A 14,757-nucleotide genomic window follows, 5' to 3' on the forward strand; every position below is an offset into this window, starting at 1 on the left:
CTGCTGTTTAACTGACAGCAGTCAGGTGAGATGAGTATGTTGGACTTATTTGATCGGCCCACCCACTTTCTTCGTTATCTCAGCTGCCTCTGTGCAAGCCAAAATATGTCACATTTCTTTTGCAGCTAGGCAGTCCTATATAAAGTACATTGTTTACTTGACAAGATATAAACATTCATCTTTTTCTGACTGAAGGGCTCTTCAGAAAACATTCTGGAGGCAATTTTTCCTGCTGCTGCGCAGATCTGCAGGGGGCACCAAGGGTGGCTTTGATGGATTAATATCACACTGTGGCATCAAGCAAGGACCTCTTGTCTCTAAAATGAATGCACAGTAAATCATCCAGGACTAAAAATAGTATATTCAAAACAAAACAAAACAAAACTATATTCATCTTTATAGGACAGGAGTTTGGTTTACAACTTTGTTCATATGCTGTGTTTTTCTGAAGGTCTTGGGTTCAGCTGGAATTACATCTATCCCCTTCCACAAGCCTATTCTTTTGTTTTCAGTGGACGCCTATCATCCACACAAGACCCACTTTCTGCATTTAGGGGTAGATGAGAGATGATTTCTCAAAGGATCATCAAACTGAATGGAGATGTAAAAGATTTTAGCTAACATCTGTTGGATGCTTTTTTCCTCTAGCACATGGTCCCCCAAACCTTTTGTGCCATAATTTTTGAGAGAGTTTGCCCATTGACAAAGTGGCTGCCATTTCAGACATGGCCAGTCACAAAACACCCATTTCCCAGAAAGCAAAAGAAAAGTAAGGCTAAAAGAAAAGTAACTTGCCCAAGAATCTAAGTACAAGATATGTGTGTGTGTTTGTGTGTGTGTCTGAGCTCCAAAATGTAAACCACTCTTTTGAATCTACAGTTTTCTGCCCATTTTACACAAGGCAAATTAATAAGGCTCAGAGACAAGCATTGTGACTAAGAAATTGTGTGCAAGGAAATGGTGGGGTCTGAGCCCCAAATGGCAAATCACATATTTGCCTTCACAAAGCACAACAAAATGTCCATTTCACAAAAGGCAAATGGGTAATTCTCAGAGACACATACACACACACACACAACATAGATGACTCCCCCACTTCCTGCCACTACCTCTAGCCCCCCAGGATGAACCTTACTGCCCCCATGATTTCATTGTTTTTCACAGTGGCATCCAAAGAAAGGATTAAGTTGCAGCCCCCTGCCCTTTTTATATTCTAAGAATCTTCTTGGGACTCACACAGGGTCCAGAGGCATTCTTGGAAATAAAAATGGTGCCAAAAGCTGGCAATTTGCAGTTTTTTTTAACTGAAGATTTAAAAAAATAATAAAAAATCACGAGTGACAAGGAGGCTAGCAGGCACCAAGGGCACAGTCCTGCCCACATGCAGGGATAATCATGCCCATATGCACCACACTGGGGATTGCAGGTCTAGCATGAAGCATAGGAAGCTGCCTTAAGAACATAAGAAGATCCATGCTGGATTAGACCAAGGGAATTAGACCATCTAGTCCAGCATTCTGTTCACACAGTGGACAACCAGCTGTCGACCAGGGACCCACAAGCAGGACATGGTGCAACACCACCCTCCCACCCATGTTCCCCAACACCTAGTGAATACAGGCTTACTGCCTCTGATACTGGAGGTTGCACTTAGCCATGAGGACTAGTAGCCATTGAAATCCTTCTCCTCCAGGAATTTAGTTAGAGTATTTGTTGATCTACTCCAATATTGCCTAGTCTGACTGGTGGGGCTCTCCAGGGTCTTCAGCAGAGATCTCTTTACACTGCCTGCTACTGATCCTAACTGAGATGTTCGGAATACAAAAGTGTGCATTCTGCCACTAAGCCATGCACCCTCCTCATGAAGTCATCATGAATGCATATGAAGGTATCACAACTATCTTCCAAAATAAAGGGCTGAATTAATAGTGTTTTCATGACACACATAGTTGGCACTTGATTGCTGTTTTAATGTGTAGTATACCACTATGGGTGCATTTCAGAAAATCAGTTAAGGAATCATAGAATCCAAGTGGAGCCTGCAACAAAATGTTGCTGTTTATCTTCATCTCCGAGCAGGTTGCTGGCTAGATAGACATGCCACCCTCCAAGATACTCCACCACCTCCAGTTCATGGTTTTTCTCTTCTAACCCTTATTCAACATTCTGTGGCTACTAAGTTTTCTCTGAATTCATTGGGGTTTATTGGGGGAGGACACGTACATCTTTGTATTTTAAAATAAGTAAATCCCCTAATCATACTGATACTTCCCTCTTGCTTTTCAATTTGGGCTCCTTTTCTGTTGACACTGATCACTTGAGTTCACTATTAGAGTGATATCCATACACACACACACACACACACACACACTTGTGTAACCATGAAACACAACTAAGCACAGGCCTTTGCTGCCTGCATTCTTGGTGTCTCCCACTGACCTTCAGTGAAGGTTGAAAGGAAGGGAAATAGGAGAGGACAATTACTGGAACTACCCATAACTATGCAATCCAACAGAGCGTATGGGATGGTGATGGTGATGCTTCTATTTCAAACATATTCTGTGAGCTTACTTATCACACGCTATTCCCATGGTGATGTGTTTCCATTCCCTGGGTGTCTTCCGGCTCTACTATTGTACTGTATATATTATATATTATTTTCTTCCTACATATAAATACAGATTGTTTGTACTATTATTCCTTTCTCATCTCATTTTTAAGATAACAGCTGTAATCTTTATGCTTAGCAAATCTAATAAGGTCTGACCTCAGGGGAGGAAATATTATCCACGATAGATCACTTAATTCTTTGGTTACAAGAGGGACTGCAGAACATGTGCTTCTATTACTGACTATCAAACGTGTAGTTTAATATTGTTTATCTTCCTTTTCCAAATGGAAACATGATCAGAAGCAGGGAGATTCTGGGCTAAGCAGAAACATTGTCTGGACAGCACTTCAACTCCTCCAGCTGGCAATAAATAAGGTGCCGAGAAACTCATCGGGTCTAAAAATAACTTTCCCAGCAGCCTTCCCTGATGATTGTAACTCTCTCCCTCGATGTGTGCAGCAACGCACACACACGACCCCTAAAAATAGAGGATTATAATCAAAAGGCTGAAAGACCCTTAACTACAGCGTAGAGACATTAGCAGCTGCAGAAATAATGAAGCCTCTGCACAGTGCAGTTTTTGATTAGATTGCTCTTTTCTACTTTACTTGGATGCTGCAATCTTTAGCTAATAGGCCAAATCCATGACAACAAAGCCCTCCCTCCTAAACCCAGATGCGTGTGTTGGAAAGGATAAGATTCGTTAGCGGCAAGGGAAGAGCGTTCTACACATGCTCAGAGGCACTCTCCCCTGTGTTATCACTTCACGCAGTTTCGTATCTGAAGAACATGTAATGGAGCCAAGCTGTAGTTTGAATTAATCCCTCTACAGGGAACAGCCAGAACCGCATTACCACTTGATGGCCCCACAGCCTGCCATGTATTATAGTCTTATGAACATCCCTGGGAGGTAACCTAGAGCTCCCTAATTTTCTAGTTGAGGAGCTTTGCTAAGGCACAGCAGGACTGACAGACAGATTTCCAAAGAACTCCATTTTCATTTATATACCAATTTATGGCTCAGAGTTTGCAAAAAGCAGTTCCCTCAACCTGTCAACTTTCATTAGGCTGACCACATCTAAATTTTTCAGAAGAAATTACTGTCATGGGCAAATAAATGGGGCTGTGTCCTTTTGAAAACTGGGCTTCAACAGGTTTGAATAAGAAAAGTGACATCCCTTGCTGCTGTTAATATTCATCCTTGATGTCGCACTGATAATGTGCAATTCATTTTATATTCTAGACCTGAATGATGCTTCCCATGGCCATGTGATGGAGGCGAATATAATTTCCATTTTGCCAATGGTGGATGGATGTTTAATAGAAGTAGCTTTCCCAAGACCATCAACTGAAAGCCTAGAATCATTTTAGCTCATTGTGTTTGAGACTCATTCATGCTAACCAAGGCACACACAGATTCAGTTCAGGCCTACCATTGGCTGCTGCAATCATCACTTTTGCACTCCAGTCCTTCAGAAACGTAGTTGGTTCATTAGGATTCCTCAAAAGAGTATCTTATTCCAGAGGAATCATCATAGCTCCGTAGTAGATGACATGCTTTGAAGTTACACAGGCCCTGATTCAATTCCTAGCATCTTTCAGATAAAGGATCTTGGGGAGCAGGATTCAGATGGAATTTGGGAGCAAAGTCCAGGTCCCTGCAACCAAGGAGGTCTCCAAATGACCACCCAGAGAGTGGCAGGTGATGGGAGCAGTGGCAAACAGGCACCTCGGCCAATATGCCTGATGCAGCTCACTAGATCATCCTTTCTTTCCCCTTATTTTTAAACCATTTTATAATCAAAATTGGCCAGATGGATATAAACATGGTTACAGATGGTCATTTTATTGTAAAATATATTATTCTTTGCCACTGCAAAATGATGCTTATTCCCAAGTAAAAGTGTTTAGCATCAGGGCAGCAGAAACAAACACCATTCTATACCCACAGTCATGATTGTGCTATGATGTGAAACCCCTGAAACTCTGGAGTACTTCATTTTAATCAGGTTTAGCATACCATATTTTATTTTATTTTTTTGCTCTAGTATAGGAATGTAGATGCAGTTGCAAAGCATAGACTTGTGGTGATGGGGGAGGGGGAAGAGAAAATAAATGCTGTTTGTGTGCTTCATTTTAAAGTAAAAATAATGAAATGGACATCTGTAACCATATTTTATTATGCTGCATTTTAGGGTTCTGATTTTTGGTAAACCACCCAGAGAGCTTTGGCTATTGAGCTTTGGTTACTGAGCAGTATAGAAATATAATCAATGAATGGGGGAGGCCATTTAGTCCAGGGTCTAAAATTGTCCAGTGCACCACTGGATGCTGCTGATCTATGTAGAAGCCAACAGTGGTGTCCACAATTGTAAGCATCTTGTGACCGCCAAGCATTTCTAGTGAATCACAAATGTAACAGCATGTACATGATGTAACAGCAGGCAGGTGCAGAGGCCACCCTCTTCTTCTCTGGAAGAATATCCAAGAAGTATGATAAATAGGGGTATGCACGGACCCCCCGCTCCGCCCATACTCCAAAAATCCAAAAATTTCAGATCGGCCCACTCCGCCCATACTCCGCTCCTCTTCGCCGCGGAGGTCCAGCTCCGAATTGGAGCTCCGTAGTGGAGGGGAGTGGCACCAGGTAAGGCCGGGAAAGGAGGTCAGGGGGGTTACTGGGCCCTGCCGCTGTCGCCGCCCGTGCAGTGACAGAGCCCGGTAAGGGACCAAGGGGGAGGGGGGCCTTACCTGCCTCCGTCCGTGGTCCGTCGCCGTCTTCAATTGGGCCCGCGGTTCAACCAGGAAGTCTGGGCCGCAAGTGCGGCCCAGACTTCCTGGTTGAACCGTGGGCTCAATTGAAGAAGCCGACGGACCACGGACGGAGGCAGGTAAGGGAGAGGAGGGGGGGTTTTACCGGGCCCTGCCGCTGTTGCCACATGGGTGACAGCGACAGCAGCAGGGCCCGGTAAACCACACTTTTCCAGCAGAGCTCCGGATCGAGGCGAAGGATCCGCCTTCACCTCGATCCTCTTCGCCATGCTCCACCGGCCCCCCAATCCTCTTCGCCTCCGCCTTAAGGGGAGGCGAAGCACCCCGCTCCGCTTCTAATTCGCCGGTCCGATTAGAAGCGGAGCACATCCCTAATGATAAACCCTCCTCTACTGTGGGCTACAACTGGACCTCTTCTATAGGGTGGCAATGTGTCCTCTTTTTAGAGAGGATGGTGCACTATTTGAATGGTTGCCAGAGGACTGTCCTCTGTTTTAAAGATGTCCTCTATTTGAAGGGATGTCCAGTCCAAAATTGGTATAAAGGTAAAGAACCATCAAAAGAAAGAGCTTGGCCTTGAAAACAGCTCCCGTACAACAGACTGAGCAGCAGGCACAGTGGTCCCTTGTTCAAAGTTACACTATGGAGAGGTGTACTGTATTTCTATTGAAAGGACATCACATATTTCTAAATTTGCATTGCTACATATAAATTAGTACATGCAATTTTTTTGCAAATTAGTGCATTCCTTTTGGGAGATGCATGATTTCTTTGTTGGGTTATTAACAAGGGGCCACCCTAGTCTGGGATTGGCTAGGTGCACTGGACTATTAGACTGTCCCAAAGTGGAGGCTGATGGCTCTGATTTTGGTGGAGCAGTGAATCTGCTCCGGTTTCATTCGGAACCAATCGAAAATCTAAAGGAGCTATCTAAGGTATGAAGGACCTTGGATAGCACCTTTAGTGTTCTGACTGAAACTCAGAGTGGATTCACTGCCCAACTGATATCGGAGTCACCAGCCTCCACTGCTGTCTCACTCTAAGATAAACTGCTTAAATCCAAAGGCTGGATTTAATTAGCAGGAATGAATCACTGAAGCTAAAAAAAATCAGGGCGATATAACCTGGCATGTTTTTTTATATTCCAGTCTCGCAAACGCACAGCATTGCCGTAGTCGAGGTTTAAATCAAATAGGTTCAGTCACTTACAAGCCTTCTCTCACCTTTAGTCACACTGAATTAAATGACAAATACATTATATAAACCTAGGAATGTAGCAGCCCCACATTTTAAGAGAGGTAGGCCTAGGCAAACTGACAGAAAAAAGGCTAAATTGAATTTAGTGTTATCATAATTTTTTTCGCCTACTTTCTATAAAGTGCTAGGGAACTTTTCTCTACCTGGCTCTCTTAGAGATCAAGGCTTTGGGTCTCAAAATGATTTCACGGCTGTTTAATTTCAATAGAAGCATATAATACTATCTTTAATCTTCAATTTGCTTTTTATCAGACATATAGTTGCTTAGAAAATACTGCAATCTCATGAGAGAGCCATACAAATCTAAATCACACAGTAATAGTAATGGAACAGAATAAGTTACCTTAAATCTCAGACCTCCTGTTCACAGTTTGTGAATTTTGCACATACTACACAGGAATATTTGGCTCTAATGCAGACATTATTTCCTTCAGAACAGCCCCTTAGTGCTGGTGGTGGACTAGCTCAGGTGTGGGCCGAAAGTAGGTCTCCAGATGTTTTGGATTTCATCTCATAACATTCCTGACCTTTGGTCAGGCTGGCAGGGGCTTCTGGGAGTTGAAGTGCAAAGCACCGTTGGTTCACCCCTGCTATACTTTTGGACTTCAGAGCAAGCAACCATAACGATGTTATGGTGCCTGAGGCAGAAAACCCAAATTTATCTTGGGGCAACAATATAATAAGATACTCAATAATCATTAATATGCTTTAATAGTATCTCAAAATCTGCTTCCTGAGTTGATCTGCTATATAACCTGCTTAATGAAAAAAAGAGAATAGTCTCAGGATGCTATGAATGAATTTGCTGGAGAAAATAATTGTTTCATTCCTCCTATAAATGCATTTATCTACTTGGTAAGTAAATGCCTGAATCGGGCTTCCGTTACTACGATATGCGCAAACAGCAGCACCAAACCAGTGAAACGCATTTGTATTTTGTGAAAATTATTAATGTACTTAATGATCCACAGTCTAACAGATTAGTTGTGCATAAACATCATACAGATTTTGTGGCTAAGACACCATGGGTGTCGAAGAAGAAGTTTGAGTCATGGGAATGATTTTGTTTACGATTCCTTGAAGCTTAGTTTCACAAGTAAAGCCTTTGGGCAGCATTAACCCACTGGAAAGGAGAGCAAGGCTTTGACAAATGCTCCCTGCTGTGACCCCTTTGTGTGTGTGTGTGTGTGTGTGTGTGTGTGTGTGCGCGTGCACACGCCTGCCTCCAGGCTGAAGTAGCAGCTGATGTTAAGTATGTGGATGGTGGGCTTGTGTCCTGTACAAGATGATGGGCAATGAGGTAATGGCCTGATTCTAACTGGTATTTAAATTGCCTCTTCTGGGGTTGTATGATTTATTGTCTTATCTTGTGCATATTGACTTGGAAATAAGTCCCACTGAAATTTGTGAAATTTACTTCTGCATATGGATTTTAGGATTCCAGACATAACCTGTAATAGTTAAGTTTTAAACCCAATCAGTCGAGAGCAAGTTATGTTACAACAAATTAGACTTTCTTTTCAGTAAACCTGCACAGGGTTGCTCTGTTAGCCTGCTTGGTGTATTACCTTTTAAGGAAGGTAATTTGATATTGTGCATAAGTGTGGTGTAGTAGCTAGAGTATTGGACTGGGAGTTGAGATCCGGGTTCTAGTCCCCACTCAGCCATGGAAACCCACTGGGTGACTTTGGGCCAGGCACAGACACTCAGCGCAACCTACCTCACAGGGTTGTTGTTGTGAGGATAAAGTGGAGAGGAGGAGGATTATGTATGGTGCCTTGGGTTCCTTGCAGGAAAAAAAGGCAGGATATAAATGCAATAATAAATAAATAATACTATCATTCCAAAACATGACATTGCCATGTTAGAAGGAATGATGTACTTTGCTGGAGCATTGAACTTTGCTCAGAAAATGCACCGTTCTTCATTTCAGCACAAAGAGAATGGGCTGCCTAGCTACATGTCTGAGGGCTGCTTCGTATGAATGAAGTGACTCTTCTTCTGATCTGGCTCTGTGCTGCACAGAGCTGAAGCCAATCACACACATTAAACTGACAAGCCACAGGGTTTTCAGGGGAGCGAGAGGGAACTCTTGCATGCAAAAGGCTGGCTGCCAACACTTTTGTAATTGGGGCTGGGCCAGCCAACAAGGCTATTCTTGGTGTTACATTTCATGCACATGTTGAAATGTGTCTGTGAGTGGTTTCCTTTTGTTTTCCTGTGGGAGACACATCAACAGTTGAGGTGTGGAATTGAGCAGAAAAGCCTTTGGCACACTTTTGTCTATTTCCATGTACATTGTTAGGAAACTGAAGCTGCCATTCTGTGTACACCTCTCTGATAATGCACAGTGGGCATCATTTCTGAATAAACACTCACGGAAATCCAACATGCAAGACTGTACCCCTTAAAGCATTGGGACATGGTGAAGCACAGCCTTCCCTAACCTAGCACCCTCCAAATGTGTTGGAATACAACTCCCATCAATCCCAGCCAGCATGGCCAATCTGGAGGACACCAACGTGAAGATTAAATGTGTTAACAATGTTTAACCTAGGCTGTCTTTCAGACCATGTGATACTAATGTTGAATATTTATTTATTTATTTTATTTATTTAAAGCATTTTTATAGCGCTGCCTCACCATTTCTGGCATCGAGGCGCTTTACAATAACATATAAAACAATTCCATTAAAACTCTCAACCCACATTAAGACAATTCCATTAAAACCCTCACAGGAATAGCAAGACGATCTGTGCTGACAGCTTCCTGTGTGTTTGGAGTTGGACTTTAAATATAAAGTCTGGAACTGCTATTGAGTTTCCATGGTTTAGAAGTTCCTCATATTTTAATATGCTGATCCCATCTATAATAAGCAATTGTTTCCATTTGAACAAAACTAGAGGAAACTCTACACATGAACCAAAGTGATTCAGGGCAGAATCCTATGCATGCTTACAAAGAAAGAAGTCCTACAACACCCAGCATTTCCCAGGCAGCATGCTGGGAGTTGCAGGATTTTTTCTCCCATGCTAGCTGGGGAATGCTGGCTGTTGTAAGACTTACTTCTAAACATGCATAGGATTGTGCCCTCAGTTGCGAATACAAAGGCCACATGCTTTGGACATGATGACAGCTCAGAGGAGCTAATGCCTTTCCATTTAGCAGAGGTGACTGTATGCAGTCATGCCAATGCCTCTGCCAGCCTCCAGTAAAATAAGATCCATGACATTTTTAAGAAGAGACTAAAAATGATATTGTTTGAATCCCTTCCCCCCCCTCCAAACATCAATCATTTGCTCCTAGTCAATATTAGGACCTGAAAACAGCTTCATAGCCTTAATTTTAAGCATTTGAGTTATCTTTCAGAGTCAATGGAGCGTTTTTGCTCTGTTCTGTTTTTTGTGACACTAAAAATCTCTGTTTTGTCTTGAAAGACTGGCTAAGCACGAGCTTAGGATCAGACAGGGTGCACAAGCTACTATGTGCAGTTGCTGACCTCAAACCTAATTAAATTTATGAAAAGCAAGTCCCTGGTATCCAAAGAATGACCAAGCTCCTCAGATCAACCAATCAAAAGCTCTTGCAGGATAAAATCGTCCATTCACAAAGCACCACCATCATTGGGAGACATTTTTGCAGTTCTTGGCTGTTGTTAGGAGCCCTTAAGGATAGGTAGCTTTACTCCAATGCTTGCATACAACACCCATTGCAACCTACCATGCCATTTTCCACATGGAAGTCTTCCTTGGTACCTAGACTGCAGTTGATCCCCTTTGCTCTGGAAACTGGATATGCCCCCCCACCCCACTCCTCAACTGAGTTTTTTTTAGGATGTGTGTGTTGTTGGAGCTAGAGTTAGTTCATTTCTTCTCCTCAACCATCAGTCTTCTTCCTGGCATCCATGTTTGTTATTTTGCTATTGGTTCATTCAGGGCTCCTAGGAAATGTGCAGTTCCCCATCACAGAATCAAAGGAGGACAACCTTTTGAAGCTGAAATGGAGATTCCCAGCATTCCAAAAGACTATGCTGATGTCTGCCTGCATCACGTCTCAATCCAAAACGGGGATGGGATGTGGGTTTGCATGTAAGTATTATCAACACCACCCATAGCCCTTGGGCAAGGATCCTGATTCTGGGAGCTTTGTAAGCGCATTCAGAAAGAACCCTTTCCAGAAATTTGCGCTAAACATACAGAGATCTATAGGCAGCCAGATGCATGGAGAAGTTAGGGACAGGGCTTACATGTGCATCACTTTAGGTTTGCTCCTATTGTCGCAGGCATACACCTGCACAGACTTCAACTCTCCTCCTTATCTCCCTTAGCACTGATTAGCACTTTGATCTTCCTCTCCTATTCCATTTTTCTGTGTCATCTCTCTGCTCAACCCCTTGTACTTCCCAACTCCATGTCATTACTTCTTGAGTTTCCTTGTTGTTTTCAGACCTCCAACACCACTTGCCAAATATATAGCTCCAACCTAGTGCCCTCCAGATATGTTGGACTCCAAGTCAAATAATTCCCAGCCAACGGCCACGCTGGCTGGTAATTATGGGATTTGCAGTTGGAACACATTGGAGGGCAACAAGTTGGAGAAGGCTGCTTTAGCACTTTCCCAGTTCTCTTATTTGGCAACCAAATCTTCCTCAAATCCGCCTTTCTCTATTATTTTTGGATATACCCAGTTGCTGGTCGAAGGTTACTTGAGTTAATCAAACAAACAAACATCTCCATCCTGAATTAAAGACATCTTTTTGAGTGATCTTGTATATTTTATAATAAAGTTTATATCCTTTGATTCAGGTCTTGGCCTGTGTTACATATAGCTAAGACCTCCATGTCTCAAATGTAAAGAGCAATCCCCCACCCCAGGGTGCACCTTGTCTTTTGGGCTCAAGATCAATACTTAAACATGTCAGTCAGATATGCTACATGTGTGCCTGGGAGCAAGTACTAACAATGAGCATTTTTTCACATATGCAAAGAACATCAAGATAATTCTAGGGTCCAGGCATAGTCGAATCATCCCACAGCTGTATCACCTCAGAATGCCCAGAACATTGCTTATTTGAATGCAGCTGCAAATCCTTATCTCACGCTACATGGAAAACATAAAGCTGAGAGTCAAACTACATGTTATGTTAATTGCGTAGCATGTAGATTTTGTCTTTACTTTAGAGTTACTATACAGAGCCCTGATTTGGATCTGGTCCAATGAACACACCGAGAGGGGTGGATTAATCCTATCCCCCATGTTTGTTTCCTAAAATCACACATTCTCTCTCTCTCTCTCTCTCCCCCCCCCACACACACACGTGGGGTTTAAAGAAAAAGAAAAAAGTTTCCATTGGCATCCATGTTTGATGCATCCTAACCCAGCATAGCAAGACATCCTAACATTTCACTTCATTTTTATTTCTTCACTTTGATCAGTGCAACTCCTATATTGTTCTTTGGCTTGCGTGTGAATTCTAGTGTTGTGGCTGTCACCCTACATGACTCTTGACCTGCTTTTTAATATTTTCCCCCCTCTGTGTTTTGATGACTCTGGGCCTCTGGGCTTTAATCAGGGAGAAGCTCTTATACTTACGCCTCCCCCACTCCTTTCTGAACTTGGAAGGTCTGCTGTAATGTCTATAAGTCGTTCAACCTTAAAGGCATTTAAGCGCTTGGCTTTTACAGGCCAAGTACTTTTAAAAAATCTATTTCTGTTGTTAAAGTTTGAACAGTGGCTTAACCGTGCTGGTGTTTTTCAGCATTAGCTTCACAGATTTTGGAGAGATGGAGCTTATAAAACTGCAGAAGCAAATATACTTAGAAATTTGGCATGCAAATGAAGCTGTGGCACATTTTCGGAAGAGCCAGTGATTTCAAAATCCATAATGTGACAAACACAGAGGCAGCAATAAGAAAACTGTCAAATGACAAACTTAAACGGCAAATCAACCATGTCTAGGGAAATACAGAGACCATTTCATGCAAGAATTCATTTACATTAAGGATACTTATTTTATATGTTCCAAGCTTTGTAACTGCTCAACTGTGCTCAGTGCCTGCTATGTTTGGTTTGGTTTTGCAGCTGTGGGTTTTCATCAGAATATATTAACTGTATTATTTGCATGGGGGCAGTAAACTTCACTAGCTATGTGTCTCAAATTACATTTATCAGCCAAAGTGCTAGTAAGGAAATATGAAATAATAAATCCAAGTGCAGTAAATTATTCCCACACAACTGGTCATTGCTACTTAAAGTGTCTTTGCCTCATTGTGAAACAAAACATTTCTTTGAAAACCCACATTTTGGGTTTCATTCATATTTTTCTTAAGCTCTGTGCAGCCATCACAAAGTCTAGAAACTGATGCATGGGGGTGGGGTGGGCAGGTAGGGATTTGGTTCACACCCTCTCTCCTCTCCCCTGACCTCCACACATTCAAGGTCCTGTTAGTACATAGACATGTAGACCTGAAAGTGCATACGCTTCTTCCATGTGTATGCATTTTTGTGCACTGTATTTGAGTACACATTTTTTTTGCAAATAATAATAATAATAATAATAATAATAATAATAATAATATAATGCATTTCTCTGTGTTATTCTCAGTATCGTGACTTTTTGTGTGCACTTTCCCATAGTGTATGGATTTTGGTGTGCACAGTCCCCTGATGTGCACATTTTTGGGCACAATTGTTTGAGTGGAGAACTGTAGTGCTATATTCAGGAAAGTGCTAATATTGGTGTGCAAACTCTGTTCTGGTTCGCTCTTTGGTTTGGGAGGTACAAATTTGGTGAATTCATAAGAAGATGAGAAGTGCCGTGCTGGATCATACCAAGGGCCCATCTAATCCAGCATGCTGTTTGATGCCTGCAAAATGGAATGTATTACCTGTAACCTACGGAAGTGCTGCCTCCCCCTCCCCCCTTTGCCTGCTATGTGCCAAAGGCAAATTCCTTAATGGAGAAAGAGTAAAAGTTTGAAAAGCCCACATGTGCAAGCCATGACCAATGAAATGTGACTCCTTAGCTCATCAGTGACACTGACCAATGGAAATACTAGCTCACTTTTTGAAACCAAAGGCTATATATGTGTGTGTAACTGTTGGAAGGTGTACTTGATTTGCGATTTGTCACCGGCACCCCTTTGCTGCAGCTTCGGAAATAAAATTAAGTTGGATCTTTCACCCCTGTGTGCTTTATTGGACCTAGCGTGCTGGGCAACAGGCCCTCCTGTCCATTTGGGGGGCAACACTAGTGCACCAAGGTAGAGAGAGAGAATATCATCTGGTCGTTGTCCAGGTTTATCAGGGAGGGGCAGACTGGCCCAACCTCAAACTAATTCAGATGTGCAAGCATTACCAAGCTGGATGTCAGCAATTAAAATGTTTGGATCAAAATTATTTCTGGACCAGAACTGGCGGGGCTCTCCCATCCTTGGAAGATTTGAATTAGTTTGTACTTTTATTAGTAAGCTAATGGCTTGGATCCAAAGAACCATCAGTGGAACATGAAATGTGTGTTGTTCCTTGAAAACTTGCATGAGCTCTAGAGTAAGACCTTACCATGCACCACCAAAATATATTCATGGAGTGGGGAGGATTGGGTTACAGCCTAAGAAAAACATGACTAAGGAAGATTTAGGCTGTCAGGGAACCTTATTGAAAAGTGACCTACTTCAGAAGCTAGTATCCAGCAAGGGTCAGTATTAGAAGCAAGATCTGAAGGCAGCCCAAAGGTCCAGTCACACATGACCCTACATAGAGCAAGGTAGACAAGAAGTGTGAGAAAGGAGTCTGGGAGCTGGAGAACGGCAACTCTCTGGCTGGAAAGCAAGGCTTTTATGCTGGAATATTTAGAGCCCCATTCAGGGGACAGCTACAAGGCCATTAGAGTTAACTGAGGAATAGTTTACTCACATGGAGAGTCTTATTCACGAGTACCCCTTTACTCACAAGGAATCTAGGGAGCATGTCAAAAAGAGCTTCTGCAAAAGCTTTCCCATCTGGATTTGGGACCACTTTTCTCATGAAATGCTGCTCTGCTAAGTTCAGAACAGAGGCTTTCCACTCATGGATCCAGTCCAGAATGCATCTCATTTGCCTGAACACCAAGTCATAGT

At 42.6% G+C, this 14,757-nt stretch overlaps 1 protein-coding gene across 1 annotated transcript in view; it reads right to left on the bottom strand.

The window, feature by feature from the left end:
• The window catches only part of KCND3 (potassium voltage-gated channel subfamily D member 3), a 364,787-nt gene that overhangs the window by 101,833 nt on the left and 248,197 nt on the right, over window positions 1-14,757 (bottom strand). The window lies entirely within an intron of this gene.

Source organism: Elgaria multicarinata, chromosome 1 (assembly GCF_023053635.1).
Source record: "Elgaria multicarinata webbii isolate HBS135686 ecotype San Diego chromosome 1, rElgMul1.1.pri, whole genome shotgun sequence".
Classification (NCBI taxonomy): domain Eukaryota; kingdom Metazoa; phylum Chordata; class Lepidosauria; order Squamata; family Anguidae; genus Elgaria; species Elgaria multicarinata.